We start from the raw sequence: 17,850 nt of genomic DNA on the forward strand, positions 1-17,850 counted from the left end.
ATAGTGTTTTCCATAGTGGCTGCACCAGTCTGTATTCCCACCAGCAGTGTATTAGAGTCCCCTTTTCTCCACACCCTCGCCAACACTTGTTGTTTGATGATTTGTTGATGGCGGCCATTCTGGCAGGTGTGAGGTGATAACTCCTTGTTGTTTTAATTTGCATCTCTCTGATGATTTGTGATGTTGAGCATTTCTCCTTATGTCTCTTGGCCATTTGTATATCCTGTTTGTATATCCACTTTTTAATTGGGTTCTTTCTCTTCCTTTTGTTGAGTTGTATAAGTACTCTATATATTTTGGAAATTAACCCCTTATCTGATATATCATTGGCAATGATGTTCTCCCATACAGTGGGTTGCCTTTCCATTTTGATGATTGTTTCTTTTGCTGTGCAGAAGCTCTTGAGTTTGATGTAGTCCCATGTGTTCATTTTCTCCTTTGTTTCTGTTGCCTTACGTTATGTATCAGTAAAAATTCTGCTGTGTATGATGTCTGGAATTTTATTGCCTACATTTTCTTCTAGACTTTTTATGGATTCATGAGGTACATTTAAGTCATTTATCCATTTTGCGTTTATTTTTGTGTATGGTGTAAGTTGATGGTCTAGTTTCATTTTTTTTGCACGTAGCTATCCAATTTTCCCAACACCATTTGATAAAGAGGCTGTCTTTATTCCACTGTATGCTCTTGCCAACTTTGTTAAATATTAATTGAGCATATAGCCTTGGGTCCATTTCTGGGTTCTCTATTCTGTTCCACTGGTCTATATGACCATTCTTGTGCCAGTACCAGGATGTTTTGATTACAGTCACTTTGTAATATAACCTGATATCTGGTATTGTGATCCCACCTACTTTGTCCTGCTTTTTCAAAATTGCTGTGGCTATTTGAGGTTTTTTTTTGGTTCCATATGAACTTTTGAAGTATTTGTTCTAGTTCTGTGAAATATGTTGTTGGTATTTTGATGGGGATTGAATTGCAACTATAGATTGCTTTGGGTAATATGGACATTTTAATGATGTTAAGTCTTCCAATCCATGAACAAGGTATGTGCTTCCACTTTTTTATATCCTCTTCCATTTCTTTTTTCAATGTCCAGTAGTTTTCTGCAAAGAGGTCCTTTACTTTTTGGGTTAAATTTATTCCTAGGTATGTGAATTTTTTTGCTGTGATGGTAAATGGGATTGTTTTTTGAGTTTCTCTTTCTGTGAGTTCATCATTGGTGTATAAGAATGCCGTTGATTATTGACGTTAATTTTCTATTTTAATAATTTGCCAAATTTATTTATTAGATCTAATAGATTTTTGATAGAGTCTTTAGGGTTTTCTATGTATAATATCATGTCATTTTCAAATAATGACAGTTTCAGTTCCTCCTTTCCAATTTGGATACCTTTTATTTTTTCTTCATGTCTGATTGCTGTGGCTAAGAATTCCAGTACTATGTTAAATAAGAGTGGTGAAAGTGAGCATCCTTGCCTTGTTCCTGTTCTTAAGAGAAATGCTTTTAGTTTTTGCCCATTGAGTATAATGTTGGCTGTAGGTCTTTTATATATGTCCTTTATTATGTCTAGATATGATCCCTCTATTTCCACATTGGGGGCGTTTTTATTCAGAAATGGATGCTGGATTTTGTCCAAGGTTTTTTCAGCATCTATTGATATGATCATGTGGTTTTTATTCTTTATTTTGTTTATGTGGTGTGTCACATTTATTGATTTGTGAATATTGTACCAGCCTTTCATCCCTGGGATGAATCCCACTTGGTCATGTTGAATACTATTTTTGATGTATTGCTGGATCTGATTTGCTAGGATTTTGTTCAGGATTTTGGCACGTATGTTCATCAGGGATATTAGCCTGTAGTTTTCTTTCTTTGTAGTGTCTTTTTCTTGTTTTGGAATTAGAATTATGCTGGCCTCATAAAACGAGTTTGGAAGTCTTCCTTCTTCTTGAATTTTTTGAAATAGTTTGAGGAGAATGGGTGTTAGTACTTTTTTTAATGTTTGGGAAACTCCCCCATGAAGCCATCTGGGCCTGGGCTTTTGTTTGCTGGGAGAGTCTTGATTACCTCTTCAATTTCCTTAGTTGTTATTGGTCTGTTCAAGTTTTCTATCTCTTCCCGGTCCTGTTTTGGGAGACTGCGTTTATAGAAATTTTTCCATTTTGCTTAGATTTTCAAATTTGTTGCCATATAATTGTTCATAGTAGCTGTTAACAATCTTTTGTATTTCTGTGGTGTCAGTTGTTACTTTTCCTCTTTCATTACTGATTTTGTGCATTTGGGTTCTCTTTCTTTACTTCTTGGTGAGTCTAGCTAAGGGTATATCAATCTTCTTTATCTTTTCGAAAAACCAGCTCTTTGTTTCATTGATCTTTTGAATTTTTTTTTTTTTTTTGGACTCTATGTTATTTATTTCTGCTCTGGTATTTACTATTTCCTTTCTTCTACTTGCTCTGGGGTATTCTTTTTGTTTGCTTTCTAATTCTTTAAATTGTGAGGTTAGACAGTCAATTAGAAATTTTTCTTGTTACTTGAGGTAGGCCTGTAGTGCTATGAACTTCCCTCTCAGAACTGCGCTGCATCCCATAGATTTTGTGTTGTTGTGTGTTCATTTTCATTTGTTTTCAGGAAGTTTTTAATTTCTTCATTAATCTCCTTGTAACCCATTCATTATTTAATAACATGCTATTTAGCCTCCCTGTGTTTAAATGTCTTTTCATGTTCTTGTTGCAATTGCTTTCCTGTTTCATGCCATTGTGATCTGAGAAGATGCTTGATATGATTTTAATCTTCTTGAACTTGTAGAGATTTAGTTTGTGTCCTGTCATGTGGTCCATTTTTGAGAATGTCCCATGTGCACTTGAGAAGAATGAGAATTCTGTAGTTTTGGGGTATAATTCTCTGTAAATATTTATTAAATTCATATAGTCTAGTGCTTCATTTAGAGTCTCTGTTTCCTTGCTAATTTTTCTCTAGGGGATCTATCCAGTGATGTCAGCGGGGTGTTGAAGTCCCTGCTATGATTGTATTGCTGTCAATTTGTCCTTTGAAGTCCTCCAGAAGATTTTTAATATATTTCAGTGCTCCTATATTGGGTCCATATATGTTTATCAAGGTTATATTCTCCTGTTAGATAGATCCTTTCAATATCATGTAGTAGCCTTCTTTGTCTCTAGTTATGGTCTTCATTTTCAAATCTATTTTATCAGATATGAGTATTGCTACCCCAGTTTTTTTTTGCTTTCCATTTGCTTGGAAAAATTTTTTTTCATACCTTCACTTTCAAGCTATGTGAGTTTTTTCTTGTGAGGTAGGTCTCTTGCTAACAACATATAGATGAGTCATGTTTTCTTATCCAATCAGCTACTCTGTGTCTTTTTATGGAGCATTCAGTCCATTTACATTTAAGGTGATTATTGATATGTACTCATTTACTTCCATTTTTGTTTAGTTTGGTTATATTTTCCTTCCTATTTTTTCTACTGATTACAGCAGTCCTTTCAGAATTTCTTTTAGTGCTGGTTTGGTGCTAATGTATTTCCTTAGCCTTTTTTTGTGTGTCGAAAGCTCTTTATTTGACCTTCTGTTTTGAATTACAGCCTTTTGGGTAGAGTAGTCTTAGATTCAGATCCTTGTTTTTCATGACCTTGATTACCTCATGCCATTCCCTTCTGGCTTATAGTGTTTCTTGTGGGAAGTCAGCTGAGAGTCTCATGGGGTTTCCTTTGTAGGTGACCTGTTGCTTATCTTGTGCTGCTTTTAGGATTCTCTCTTTGTCTTTAATTTTTGGCAGTTTGATTACTATGTGTCTTGGTGTGGGCCGGTTTGGGTTCTTCTTACTTGAGGCTCTCTCTGCTTCTTGAACTTGAATGCCTTCTTCCTTCAACAAATTATGAAACATTTCTGTCACTATTTCTTTGAATATATTCTTTAACCCTTGCTCATTTTCTTCTTCTTCGGGGACTCCTATGATGCAAATATTATTACATTTCTAGTTGTCCCACAGTTCTCTTAAGCTGTCTTTCTGTTTTTCAATCGTTTTTTTCCTTTTGGTTTTCTGATTGTTGATTTTTTCTACCCTGTCTTCTAATTTGCTTATCTGGTCCTCAGCTTCCTCCACTCTGCTCTTTAGACCTTCCAATGTGTTCTTTATTTCTAATATGTCACTCTTGATCTTTTCTTGGTGGTTTTTAATTTATAATTTGTTTAGTTTCAGCATCTCTATGTCCTTAGTCATGCTGTTGAGAATCTTCAAGATCATGGCTCTAAATTCTATGTCTGTTAACTTGCCTAACTGCTCCACATTGATATAATCTTCAGTGGAGGTCTCTTGTTTTTTCATTTGGCTTTTGTTTCTGTGTTTCACCTTTTTGGCTATCACAGTGGGCTTTGGAGCCTGCCAATTTTTCCCTGTGGGTATTGGTGTTCTGCTGTTTGTGGCTCCCTCTTCTGGGTTTAGATGAGTGAAGGAGGACCCACATTAAACCCCACTTTCAAATCTTACTTTCCTGGTTAGAGTTGCTAGCCCAGGAATGTTACTGTTATCCTCTAGCTTTTTGACTGGAGTCTAGCAGTCCAGGTTACTTGAAGAGTTTTGGGTTCTCAGTTGAATGAAAAACTCCCTCAGGTGCTCAGTGTAAGGGGGTTTCCCGATGGTGAGGCAGATGCTGATTATTAGTAAGCCTCCATTTGCATTTCAGTGGCCTATAGGGTGGGGTTGAATCTCTGAGGGAGGGGCCGCTGCCTCTCCCCAGAGCTCTGGGAAGGAGCAATGTGGCCACCATCCTGCATGGCTGCAACTTAGCAAAAGCTCTGAGCACCCTCCAAATCCTGAGTGTCTCCACACAGTTCCAGTCCAGTCTGCCCTCTGCTGGAGCCCAAGGTGAGTGGCTGCTGCTATTTTAGCCTCTGTCCCATCTCTGTGCTGTGGAGCTACTTGGAAGTTTAACCCGAGGGTGCTGCTCACAGTTAAGGCCGCTGCCGAGCTGCCGACCATGGCCTCCCAGCCTCCATCTTGCATCTTTGCTATCCTACCAGGATCGAGTCAGTGTCCCTGGTTATATGGTCCTCAAAAGCTGCATCAATTTGTGGGTTTTTTTTTTTGTAATTCCAGTTTGATCCTGGGTGACAGTCTGTGTAGCTTCCATTCACTTCGCCGCCATTTTGGAATCTGACTTTCATACTATTTAAACAGGAGTTAGGCAGTCAACATTTAGAGATGTAGCAGAGAATATTCAAATATTGGGTAGAGTATTCTCCATTCTAGAACCATCTACCATTCTTCATATATTAACAGTATACCAAAATGTCATAAACGTTAACATTAATTACAATTATAATATGTTCACTAAAATAAACAAAATTTAAGTTTCTTAAGTTTGAGCCAATATTGTTTGGCTTAACATACATCATCATTAAAAATACACCATTTTTCAGAACCGAGAAACAACTCTAGAAACCTTGAAGTTTCACCCCAACTGAGAAAGCTGACTCATAACCCAAATCAAGCATTTCCTAAAAATGCCATCTAAAGCCTGCAAGAGTCATTTTATTTTCAGGGTGCATTTTTTAGAGCAGCCTGACATTTTCTTAGAGTCTTGTTTTATGCTGGAAAATATTGCACTCAAATTGAAGTGACAGTTAACAGAGCTGGGAGCTCACTCTTTTAAGAAGGAATATATCTCAGCTTGGCCTTTGATGCAAAATGAAAGCCCCACCCCACCAGACTATAGACATCATGTTGTTTAATAAAGTCTCATTTAAATTCATCATGTGCTCATTGCCTTTCACAGGATGAGGCTTGGGATAGACGGAAATTTACCAGAAAGTTTCTCTAATCATAATGTAATGAATGAGTAATATACTTTTGGAAATGAGGGTGCATTAGGGTGAAATACAAAATGTTCTTTGGCTATTACTGTTTTATACTAGTGAACCTCTGGTGTTGGCCAGTGGGCGTGTGCAAGTCCCATGCTGAGAACAGTGCCCTTTGATGGGCACCATTACAGAGATAAATGCACTTGGACCTTGCTCTTTTATACTTGAAGTCTCTCCAGGTTAGTACTTTGAACATTATTTCACCATTGACCTTGGCCATTCTGATTTCCAGGCAAGTGACAGCAGTCTTTAGCAGGCTACTCACAGATTGCTTCCTCCCTGTGTTTTCTGAGGGTAATGTGTCTCTATTCCTTATGTCACTTGTCATTTATTTTCTTGCACTGAATATATTGTAAGGATCATATTCGACAGAGTATAAATGAACTCTGTCACTTAAAAACTAGCTTTCAATTATCTGCAAACTTTCCAAAAGATCTTTTTTTTTTTTTTACTTTCTTTTTAAATTATTAAATGTTGTCAACAAGTTGATGCTAAAAATTATTTCATATATATATATATATATATATATAGTCTTTCCCAAAATGGGCAGAGAGAAAGGAATTAGAAGGGACAGATAAAGAGAAAGACAGAAAAAAAGAAAAAAGAAAAACTGACATATAATAAAAGTGAATTCTATTATATATTTTCAAAGCACTATGCTAAATGATTAAATATATGGTTTCCCTTTTTAGCTTCTCTACAGTTTATTTCTTCCTCAGTTCTATTCTCAACCCTCTAGAATTACTGAGATATAACTGTATGCAAAAATCAGCACCTACATAATGTATATAGTCTGGTGAATCTGTGCATATATATCACTTATGTCTCCATCACCCCAATCAAGGTAATAAACACATTGATAATCTCTAAAAGTTTCAATCAAAATTCTCAAATAGAAGCAGAGTGAATGGAAGCTACACAGACCATCTCCCAGGACCAAACAGGAATTACAACTAAAATAAAGACAAATTATCAGGAAAAAGCAACAGGAAAGCAGCTTGCAAGGACCATATAACTAGGGACACTGAATCAATCCTGGTAGAGTTGCGGAGGAAAGAGAGGGGGGCTGGGTGCCCATGGACAGCAGCAATCTTAGCTGTGAGCAGCACCTTCAGGGTTAAAATCCCAACCCTGCTCCACAGCACAGAGAGCCAGGGCAGAATTCTAAAATAGCCACAGCCACTCACCTTAGGCTTTAGCAGAGGGAGGGAAGACAGGACTGAAACTATGTGGGGACCCTCGGGATATGGAGGGTGCTCAGAACTTTCGCTGAGTTGTGGCTATGAAGGACAGAGGCCATCTTACTCCTTCCCAGGGCTCTGGGGAGGGGCAGTGTACCCTCTCTTGGAGATTCAACCCTACCCAGGTGGGCCATTGAAATGCAAATAAAGGCTCATTAACAACTAGCATCTGCCCTACCATTAGGGAAACCTCTTATGTGGAATACCAGAGGGAGTTTTTTATTCACTCAGAATGCAAGGCTCCTCAAGTAACCTCAACTAATAGCCTCCAGGAAAAAGTATAGAGGATAACTGAATCATTCCTGGGCTTGCAAATCTACCCAGGAAAGTAAGACTTCACAGTGGTGTTTAACATGGGTTCTCCCAAGATCATCCAAACCCAGCAGAGGGACCCACAAATAGCAGAACACCAACACCCACAGGAAAAATGTGGCAGGTTTCAAAACCCACTGAGATAGCCTAAATGGTGAAACAAAGAAACAAATCCGAAAAGAAAGAACAAAAGACCTCTAAGGAAAATGAGATAAGTGAAATGCAGTTAAGCAAGTTATCAGAGGTAGAATTCAGAGCCATGATCCTGAGAAAGCTCAACAGCATGAGTAAGGACATCAACACCATGAGTAAAGACATATAAACATTGAAAAATCAACCAATTGCAAATGAAAACCCACCAAGAATAAAGAATGACAGCAGAAATAAAGAAAACATTGGAAGGACTAAAGAGCAGAGTAGAGGAAGCTGAGGACCAAATCAGTAAATTAGAAGAGAGGGTAGAAAAAAATCAATCAATCAGAAATTGAAAAGGAAAAAATAAAATAAAAAACAAGAAGACAGCTTAAGAAAACTGTGAGACAACTGGAAATGGAATAATATTTGCATCATAGGAGTCCCGGAAGAAGAAAATGAGCAAGAGTTAGAGAATATATTCAAAGAAATAGTGACAGAACTATTTCCTAATTTGTTGAAGGAAGAAGGCATTCATGTTCAAGAAGCACAGAGAACCCCAAGTAAGAAGAGCACAAACGGGCCCATACCAAGACACATAGTAATTAAAATGCCAAAAATTAAAGACAAAGAGAGAATCCTAAAGGCATCAAGAGATAAGCAACAGGTTACCAGAAAAGAACACCCATAAGGCTCTCAGATGACTTCTCAACAGAAACACTACAAGCCAGAGGGGAATGACATGAAGTAGTCAAGGGCATTAAAAAAAAAAAAGGGATCTGAACCCAGGGCTACTCTATCCAGCAAGGCTATCATTCAAAATAGAAAGTCAAATAAAGAGCTTCCCAGACAAAAAAAAAAAGGCTAAGGGAATACATTAGCAACAAAACAGCACTGCAAGAAATGTTGAAAGGACTGTTGTAATTAGTAGATAAAATAGGAAGAAATATATAACCACAATAAACAAAATGACAATAAATAAGTACATATCAGTAATCATCCTAAATGTAAATAGATTGAATGCTCCCATAAAAAGACACAGTGTAGCTGATTGGATAAGAAAGCATGACTCATCTATATGTCCTTTACAAGAGACCCACCTCACAACAAAAGACTCACATAGGTTGAAAGTGAAGGGATGGAAAAAAATCTTCCAAGCAAACGGAAAAGAAAAAAACAGTTGGGGTAGCAATACTCATATCTGATAAAATAGACTTCCAAATGAAAGCCATAAGAAGAGACAAAGAAGGTCAGTTCATAATATTGAAAGAATCTATCCAACAGGAAGATATAACCTTGATAAACATATATGCACTCAATATAGGAGCACCAAAATATATTAAAAAACTTCTGGAGGACTGCAAAGGAGAAATCGATAGCAATACAATCATAGCAGGGGATTTCAACACCCCACTGATATCACTGGATAGATCCTCTAGACAAAAAATTAGCAAGGAAACAAGACTCTAAATGAAGCACTAGACCAAATTTATTTAATAGATATCTACAGAGAACTACAACCCAAAACTACAGAATTCACATTCTTCTCAAGTGCACATGGGACATTCTCAAAGATGGACCACATGATAGGACACAAATTAAATCTCTACAAGTTCAAGAAGATTGAAATTATGTCAAACATCTTCTCAGATCACAATGGCATGAAACTAGAAATCAACTGCAACAAGAACATACAAAGACATTTGAACACATGGAGGCTAAACAGCATGTTATTAAACAATGAATGGGTCACCGAGGAGATCAAGGAAGAAATGAAAAACTTCCTGGAAGCCAATGAAAATGAACAAACAACAGCACAAAATCTGTGGGATGCAGAGAAAGCAGTTCTGAGAGGGAAGTTCAAAGCACTACAGGCCTACCTCAAAAAAGAAGAAAAATCTCTAATAGAGTATCTAACCTCACAACTTAAAGAACTAGAGAGCAAACAAAAAGAATACCCCAGAGCAAGTAGAAGGAAGGAAATAGTAAGGATCAGAGCAGAAATAAATGACATAGAGACCAAAAAAAACAATTCAGAGGATCAATAAAACAAAGAGCTGGTTTTTCAAAAAGATAAACAAGATTGATGGACCCTTAGCTGAACTCACCCAGAAACAAAGAGAGAGAACCCAAATACACAAAATCAGAAATGAAAGAGGAGAGGTAACAACTGACACTACAGAAATACAAAAGATCTTTAACAACTATTATGAACAATTATATGGCAAGAAATTCGACAATCTAAGCAAAATGGACAAATTTCTAGAAACACATAGTCTCCCAAAACTGGATCAGGAAGAGATAGAAAACTTGAACAGACCAATAAGAACAGAAGAAACTGACATGTAATCAAGACTCTCCCAGCAAACAAAAGCCCAGGCCCGGATGGCTTCACGGGGCAGTTTTACCGAACATTCAAAGAATAACTAATAGCCATTATCCTCAAACTATTTCAAAAAAATTCAAGAAGAAGGAAGACTTCCAAACTTGTTTTATGAAACCAGCATAATTCTAATTCCAAAACCAGAAAAAGACACAACAAAGAAAGAAAACTCCAGACCAATATCCCTGATGAACATAGATGCCAAAAACCTGAACAAAATACTAGCAAATCAGATCTAGCAATACACCAGAAAATTTATCCAGCATGACCAAGTGGGATTCATCCCAGGGATGCAAGGCTGGTACAATATTCGCAAATCCATAAATGTGATACACCACATAAATAAATTGAAGAATAAAAACCACATGATAATATCAATAGATGCTGAAAAAGCCTTCGACAAAATCCAGCATCCATTTCTGATAAAACGCTCAGCAGTGTGGGAATAGAGGGATCATATCTAGACATAATAAAAGCCATATATGAAAGACCTACAGCCAACATCATACTCAATGGGCAAAAACTAAAAGCATTTCCTTTAAGAACAGGAACAAGGCAAGGATGCCCACTTTTGCCACTCCTATTTAACATAGTACTGGAAGTCTTAGCTACAGCCTCAGACAGGAAGAAAAAGTAAAAGGGATTCAAATTGGAAAGGAAGAAGCGAAATTGTCATTATTTGCAGATGATATGATACTATACATAGAAAACCCCAAAGACTCCATCAAAAGTTTACTAGACTTAATAAATGAATTTGGCAAAATAGCAGGATTCAAAATTAACATCAAGAAATCGATGGCATTCTTATACACTAATGATGAACTCACAGAAAGAGAAACTAAAAAAACAATCCCATTTACCATTGCGGCAAAAAAATTAAGATACCTAGGAATAAACTTAACCAAAGAAATAAAGGACCTATTTTCAGAAAACTACAGGTCATTGAAAAAAGAAATAGAGGAAGATATGATAAAGTGGAAGCACATACCCTGTTCATAAATTGGGAGACTTAACATCATTAAAATGTCCGTATTACCCAAAGCAATCTATAGATTCAATGCAATCCCCATAAAAATACCAATGACACACTTCACAGAACTAGAACAAATACTTCAGAAGTTCATATAGATAAAAAAAAAGACCTTGAATAGCCACAGCAATCTTGAAAAAGAACAAAGTTGGAGGGATAATATTACCAGATTTCAGGTTATACTACAAAGCCACTGTACTCAAAACATCTTGGTACTGGCACAAGAGCAGACATATAGACCAGTGGAACAGAACAGAGAACCCAGAAATAGACCCAAGGCAATATGCTCAATTAATATTTGACAAACGGGCCAAGAGCATACAGTGGAGTAAGGATAACCTCTTTACTAAATAGAGTTGGGAAAATTTAACAGCTACATGCAAAAAATGAAACTAGACTATCAACTTACACCATACACAAAAATAAACTCAAAATGGATAAAAGACTTAAATGTGACCCGTGAATTCATAAAAATTCTAGAAGAAAATGTAGGCAACAAAATTTCAGACATCATATGCAGCAGAATTTTCACTGATACAATGCCCAAGGCAACAGAAACAAAGGAAAAAAATGAACATATTGGACTACATCAAACTAAAAAGCTTCTGCATAGCAAAACAGCCAACCATCAAAATGAAAATGATCCCACTGTATGGGAGACCATAATCGCCAATGATGCATCAGATAAGGGTTTAATTTCCAAAATATAGAGAGTGCTTATACAACTCAACAAAAGGAATACAAAGAACCCAATTAAAAAATGGGCAGAGAACCTAAATAGACACCTCTCCAAACAGGACATAAAAATGGCCAAGAGACATATGAAGAAATGCTCAACATCACAAATCATCAGAGAGATGCAAAGTAAAACAACAAGGAGGTATCACCTCACACCTGTCAGAATTGTCGCCATCAACAAGTCATCAAACAACAAGTGTTGGCGAGGGTGTGGAGAAAATGGGACTCTAGTACACTGCTGTGGGAATGCAGACTGATGTAGACTGGTGCAGCCACTTGGAAAACACTATTGTGTTACCTCAAAAAATTAAAAATTAAACTGCCATTTGACCCAGTAATCCCACTTCTAGGAATATACCCTAAGAAACTTGAAACACCAATCTGAAAGAGTATGTGTACCCCTATGTTCATAGCAGCACTATTTACAATAGCTAAGATCTGGAAACAGCCCAAGTGTCCATCAGTAGACGAATGGATAAAAAAGCAGTGGTACATATACGTAATGGAGTACTATGGAATTATAAGAAAGAAAGATCTCTTATCTTTTGAGTCGAAGAGACCTGGAGAGTATTATCCTAAGCAAAGCAAGTCAAGCAGAGAAAGACAGATATCACATAATCTCACTTATTTGTGGAATGTAATGAACATAACAGTTTGAGGAATCCCAGAGACGTAGGAGTGGGGTACAGACTGACAACCCTCAGAAGAGGGAGTTGGGGGGAGGGGAGAGATAAACCACATAATATATGCATGTAAGCATAATCAATGGGCATGGACAATAAAGCTGGGGATAGGGTTGGGGGGGAAGGGGAGGAGGTTGTCAATGGGGGGAAAAAGAATAAACATCTGTAACAAAAATAATAAGAAAGAAAGAAGAAAGAAAGAAAGAAAGAAAGAAAGAAAGAAAGAAAGAAAGAAAGAAAGAAAGAAGAGAAAAAAAGAAAAGAAAGAAAAGTTTCCATGTGTCCCTTTTGAGGGAGGCAGGGGTAGGAACACACATGATAGTTACCCTCTTTACAAATTTTTAAGCTCACAATACCTTATTTTTCACTATGTTGTACAGCATATCTCTGGAACTCACATATTTTATACAACTAGACATTTATAGCCATATTTCTCTTCTCCAATTCCCTAGTAATCACCCCTCTACTGTCTACTTCTATACATTTTAACTATTTTAGGAGCCTTATAAAACAGGACAGGAGTCATTGAGAATTATTTGTCCCTCTGTACCTGACTCATTTCACTTTTCATAGTGTCTTCCAACTTCATCCATGTTGTCACAAATAGTAGAGTTTCATTATTTGTTAGACCGAATAATATTTCAGTTTATGTATATACCAATTTTTTTTTATCCATTCACCTGACCCTTGGGTTGTTTTCTCATCCTGGCAATTGTGACTAATTCTGCAAAGAACATGGGGGTTCAGACATCTCTTCAAGATCATAATTTCAATTCTTCTGGATAAATTCCCAGAAGTGGGATTGCTGGATCATATGGTAGTTCTATTTTTAATTTTCTGACAAATCTCCATATTGCTTTCCATACTAACTACACCATTTCACATTCCCAACAAGGGTGTAAAGGGTCTAGTTTCTTTACAACTTCATCATCATTTATTTTATATATATATATATATATATATATATATATATATATATATATATATAAATAGGTGTAAAATGATATTGTGGTTTTAATTTGCATTTCTCTGATGATTAGTGATGTTGAACATCTTTTTATTTTTTTATCCGCACCCGAGGACATTTTTGCAATTATCTTCAGATAGAGCAGGACGAAGAGTGGGAAGAAGAGAGAGAGAGAACCATCAATGTGAGAAAGACACATAGAATGGTTGCCACCCACACAACCCAACCAGGGCCGGGGACAAACTGCAACTAAGGTACATGCCCTTAACAGGAACTGAACCAGGCCTCTCTGTTCTGTGGGCTGACACTCTTAACTGCTGAGCCAAATTCACTACAGCCATTTTTTTTTTTTTTTTTAAGAATATGTTTTTATTTATTTTAGAGAGAGAAATCAATGAGAGTGAAACATTGATTGGCTTCCTCCTTCATACCTTGATTCCCTTGACTGGAGATCAAGCCCACAATCCATGCATGTTCCCTGACCATGAAAGTAACCCGCAACCTCTTGGTGCGTGGGATAATGCTCAAGCAACTGAGTCACATCGGCCAGAACTGCTGTTGAGCATATTTTTATATACCTATTAGCTATTTGTATGTTCTCTTTGGAGAAATGTCTGCTGTCAGGGACATAATGTGCCTATTATTATATGCATTATTGAGATAACTATGGTGCCATTCAGGGGCACTAAGAGACTTTCCAGCATTATAAAAAGTAAAATCTGTGTATGGAATATGAAGAAAAAGATGGCAGCAGGCAGGACTGGAGGGAGGGTGAGTGCGTGAGAGAGTGAGCAAATGTGAGAGAGAGTGTGAGTGGATGTCAGTGTGGATGAGCAACTTTGAGCAGTGCAAAAATGTGGAACAGAACTTTCCTGTGCTTTGGATAGAGAGCAGCTGGCTACGGTGGTAAGTGACTCTTCATGGCATTTCTCCCTGCATGGCCAGGAAGCCCCACCATTTTAAAAGACCCATGGTCTTTTCTGGGAGGAGGCAGTGGGAGCGGCTAGGGTCCAGCAACCTGAGCCCACCAGTGCACCTGGCACCATCAGACCAGTGGACTCGCTGTGTCAACACCGACCAGTGCACAGTAGTGGCACTGTCAAGGTGCCTGCTGTGGAAGCCACAAATGGCTGGGATCCCAGTACCATCCCTCACAGTAGCAGCCTGATCAGAGCTGAGACACACCCCCAGCATAAGGTGCTCCAGAGCACACATCCATCCCCAGGCAGCAGCAGTAGCACAGATCAGCAGCTGAGGCCCATCCCCAAAAGTTTCAGCAGAGGCTAAGCAGGAACTGGAGCCCACCAGGCAGCAGCACTCCCCAGCCACCAACAGTGGGACCTGGGGCTCCAGTGGGGCCTGTGCAATCCAGATGCCCATGGGATCAGAGGCATGTGGCTCCAGTGGGACCTGAGGGCCTGAGCAATACAGCTGCCTGTTGCACTGTCAACTGGCAGGAAATGCAGCTTCAGTGGGGCCCATGGTATCCAGCAGATGCACATACTAGGACAAACCAGTACCAGCCACCAGTAGTCAATCATCCAGGACCCACAGCAGTCAAGAGGCAACATGCAGTCTGGGAGGTACAGCAGCCTTATTTGATACACACTGATCTGCCTACACATCCCAACGTTCCTCACTGGGTCTAGAACTACCAGACAGCTAAAATGGGGAGACAAAAAGATAACACCCAAATAAAAGAAAAGGAGGAATGACCAGAAAAAGAACTACATGAAATGGAAGAAAGCAATTTGTCATATAAAGAATAATTAAAAGCAATAATTTTAAGGATGCTCAAACAATTCAGTGAGAACCACAAGCAACTTAAAGAGAATTATAGAGAGCTCAGTGGAAACTACATCACCTTAAAAAAAGAGGTAGAAACTATGAATAAAAATCATGAGGAAATAAAGAATGACATAGCTGATATGAAAATTACCTTGTAAGGATTCAATAGTACATTAGAAGAAGCTAAAGACTGACTCAGTGAGTTAGAAGAGAAAGTAGAAAAAAATGCCCAAATAGAACAGCAAATGGGAAAAAAAAAAAACAAAAAAAACAGAAGAGTTTAAGGAAGCTTTGGGACAATACAATGCGTAACAACATTTGCATCATTGGGGTACCAGAAGGAAAAGAATCAGAGAAAGGAATAGAGAAACTGTTTGAAAAAATAATGACAGAAAACTTCCCTAATTTGGTAAAGGAAAAAGTCACACAAGTTCAGGAAACACAGAGAGTCCCAAGCAAGATGAACCCAAAAAGACCCATGGCTAGACATTATAATTAAAATAGCAAACATTAAAGGCAAAGAAAAAATCTTAAAGGAAGCAAGAGAGACACAGAAAGTTACTTACAAGAGGGCGCTCAATAGACTGTCAGCTGATTTCTGAATAGAAACACTGTGGGCCAGAAGGGAATGGCATGAAATATACAAAGGAATGAAAGGCAAAGGTCTGAATTCAAGACTACTCTATCCAGCATGGCTATTATTCAAAATTGATGGTGAAATAAAGAGCTTCATGGACAAATAAAGCTAAAGGAATTTACCATCACCAAACCAGCACTGTAAGAAATGCTAAAGGGACTGCTGTAAGAAGAAGAAAAATAGAAAGAGAAAGAGAGGAACACAGGCACAAAATATAGATGGCAACTATATGTATATATCAACAATAACCATAAATGTAAATGGCTTAAATGCCCCAATCAAAAGACATAAAGTAGCTGATTGGATAAGAAAACATGACCATATATATGCGGTCTTCATGAGACCCACCTCACAACAAAAGACTCACACAGAATAAAACTGTAGAAATGGAAAAAAGTTTTCAGGCAAATAAAAATGAAAAAAAAGCTGGTGTAGCAATACTCATAGCTGATAAGATAGAATTCAAAATGAGGGCCATAATAAGAGAAAAAGAAGGTCACTACATAATATTAAAGAGAACAATCCAACAAGACGATATAACCCTCATAAAAATATATGCACCAAGCACAGGAGCACCAAAATATGTTAAAAAAAAACTCCTGGAGGACTTCAAAGAAGAGATCAATAGCAATACAATCATAGTGTGTTACTTCAACACTCCACTGACACCACTGGATAGATCTTCTAGACAAAACATGACTAGGGACACAGAGTCCTTAAATGACAAACTAGATCAGCTGGACTTAATTTATATTTACAGAACATTTCACCCCAAGCTGCAGATACACATTCTTCTCAAGTGCACACGAGGCATTCTCAAAGATAAACCACATATTAGGACACAAAGTAAATCTTCACAAATTCTAGAAAACTGAAATCATATTAAGCATCTTCTCATATTACATTGGCATGAAACTAGAAGTCAATTAGAACAAAAACATTCAAACACATGGAGGCTAAATATCATGCTATTAAACAATAAAATGGTTACCAAGGAGATCAAGGAAGAAATTAAAAACTTCCTGAAAACCAATGAAAATCAACACACAACAACACAAAATCTATGGGACACAGCAAAAGCAGTCCTGAGAGGGAAGTTCATAGTACTGCAGGCTTACTTCAAGAAACAACAAAAATTTCTCATTGACTTCTTAACTCTGCAACTCAAAGAACTAGAAAGTAAACAAAATGAAAAACCCAGAACAAGTAGAAGGAAATAAATAGTGAAGGTCAGAGCAGAAATAAATTACTTAGAAACCAAAACAACAATTCAAAAGGTCAATAAAAAAAGAGTTGCTTCTTTGAAAAGGTAAAAAACATTGATAGACCCTCAACCAGACTCACCAAGAAACAAAAAGATAATATTCAAATAAACAAAATCAGAAATGAAAGAAGAGAAATAACAACGAACACCATAGAAATACAAAAGGATCATTAAAACACACTATGAACAATTATATGCCAACAAATTGGACAATGTAGGTGAAATGGACAACTTTTTAGAAACACACAATCTCACACAACTGAAACAGGAAGAGAAAAAACACTTGAATAGACCAATAACAATTAAGAAAATTGAAGATGTAATCAAGACTCTCCCAGCAAACACGAGCCCGGGCCCGGACAGCTTCACAGGGGAGTTTTATCAAACTTTCAAAGAAGATCTAATACCCATTCTCCTCAAACTATTCCAAAAAATCCAAGAAGAAGAAAGACTTCCAAAATCATTCTATGAGGCCAACATAACTCTAATTCCAAAACCACATAAAGACACCACAAAGAAAGGCCAGTATTCCTGATGAACACAGATGCCAAAATTCTTAACAAAATATTAGCAAATCGGATCCAGCAATACATCAAAAGAAGTATTTATCATGACCAAGTGGGATTCATTCTAGGCATGCAAGGATGGTACAATATTTATAAATAAATAAATGTGATAAACCACATAAACAAAATAAAAGATGAAAACCATGTGATCATATCGATAGATACTGAAAAAGCATTCGAAAAAATCCAGCACTGATTTTTGATAAAAACACTCAGCAATGTGGGAAT

This window comes from Molossus molossus, unplaced genomic scaffold (genome assembly GCF_014108415.1).
Source record: "Molossus molossus isolate mMolMol1 unplaced genomic scaffold, mMolMol1.p scaffold_m16_p_25, whole genome shotgun sequence".
Lineage (NCBI taxonomy): Eukaryota > Metazoa > Chordata > Mammalia > Chiroptera > Molossidae > Molossus > Molossus molossus.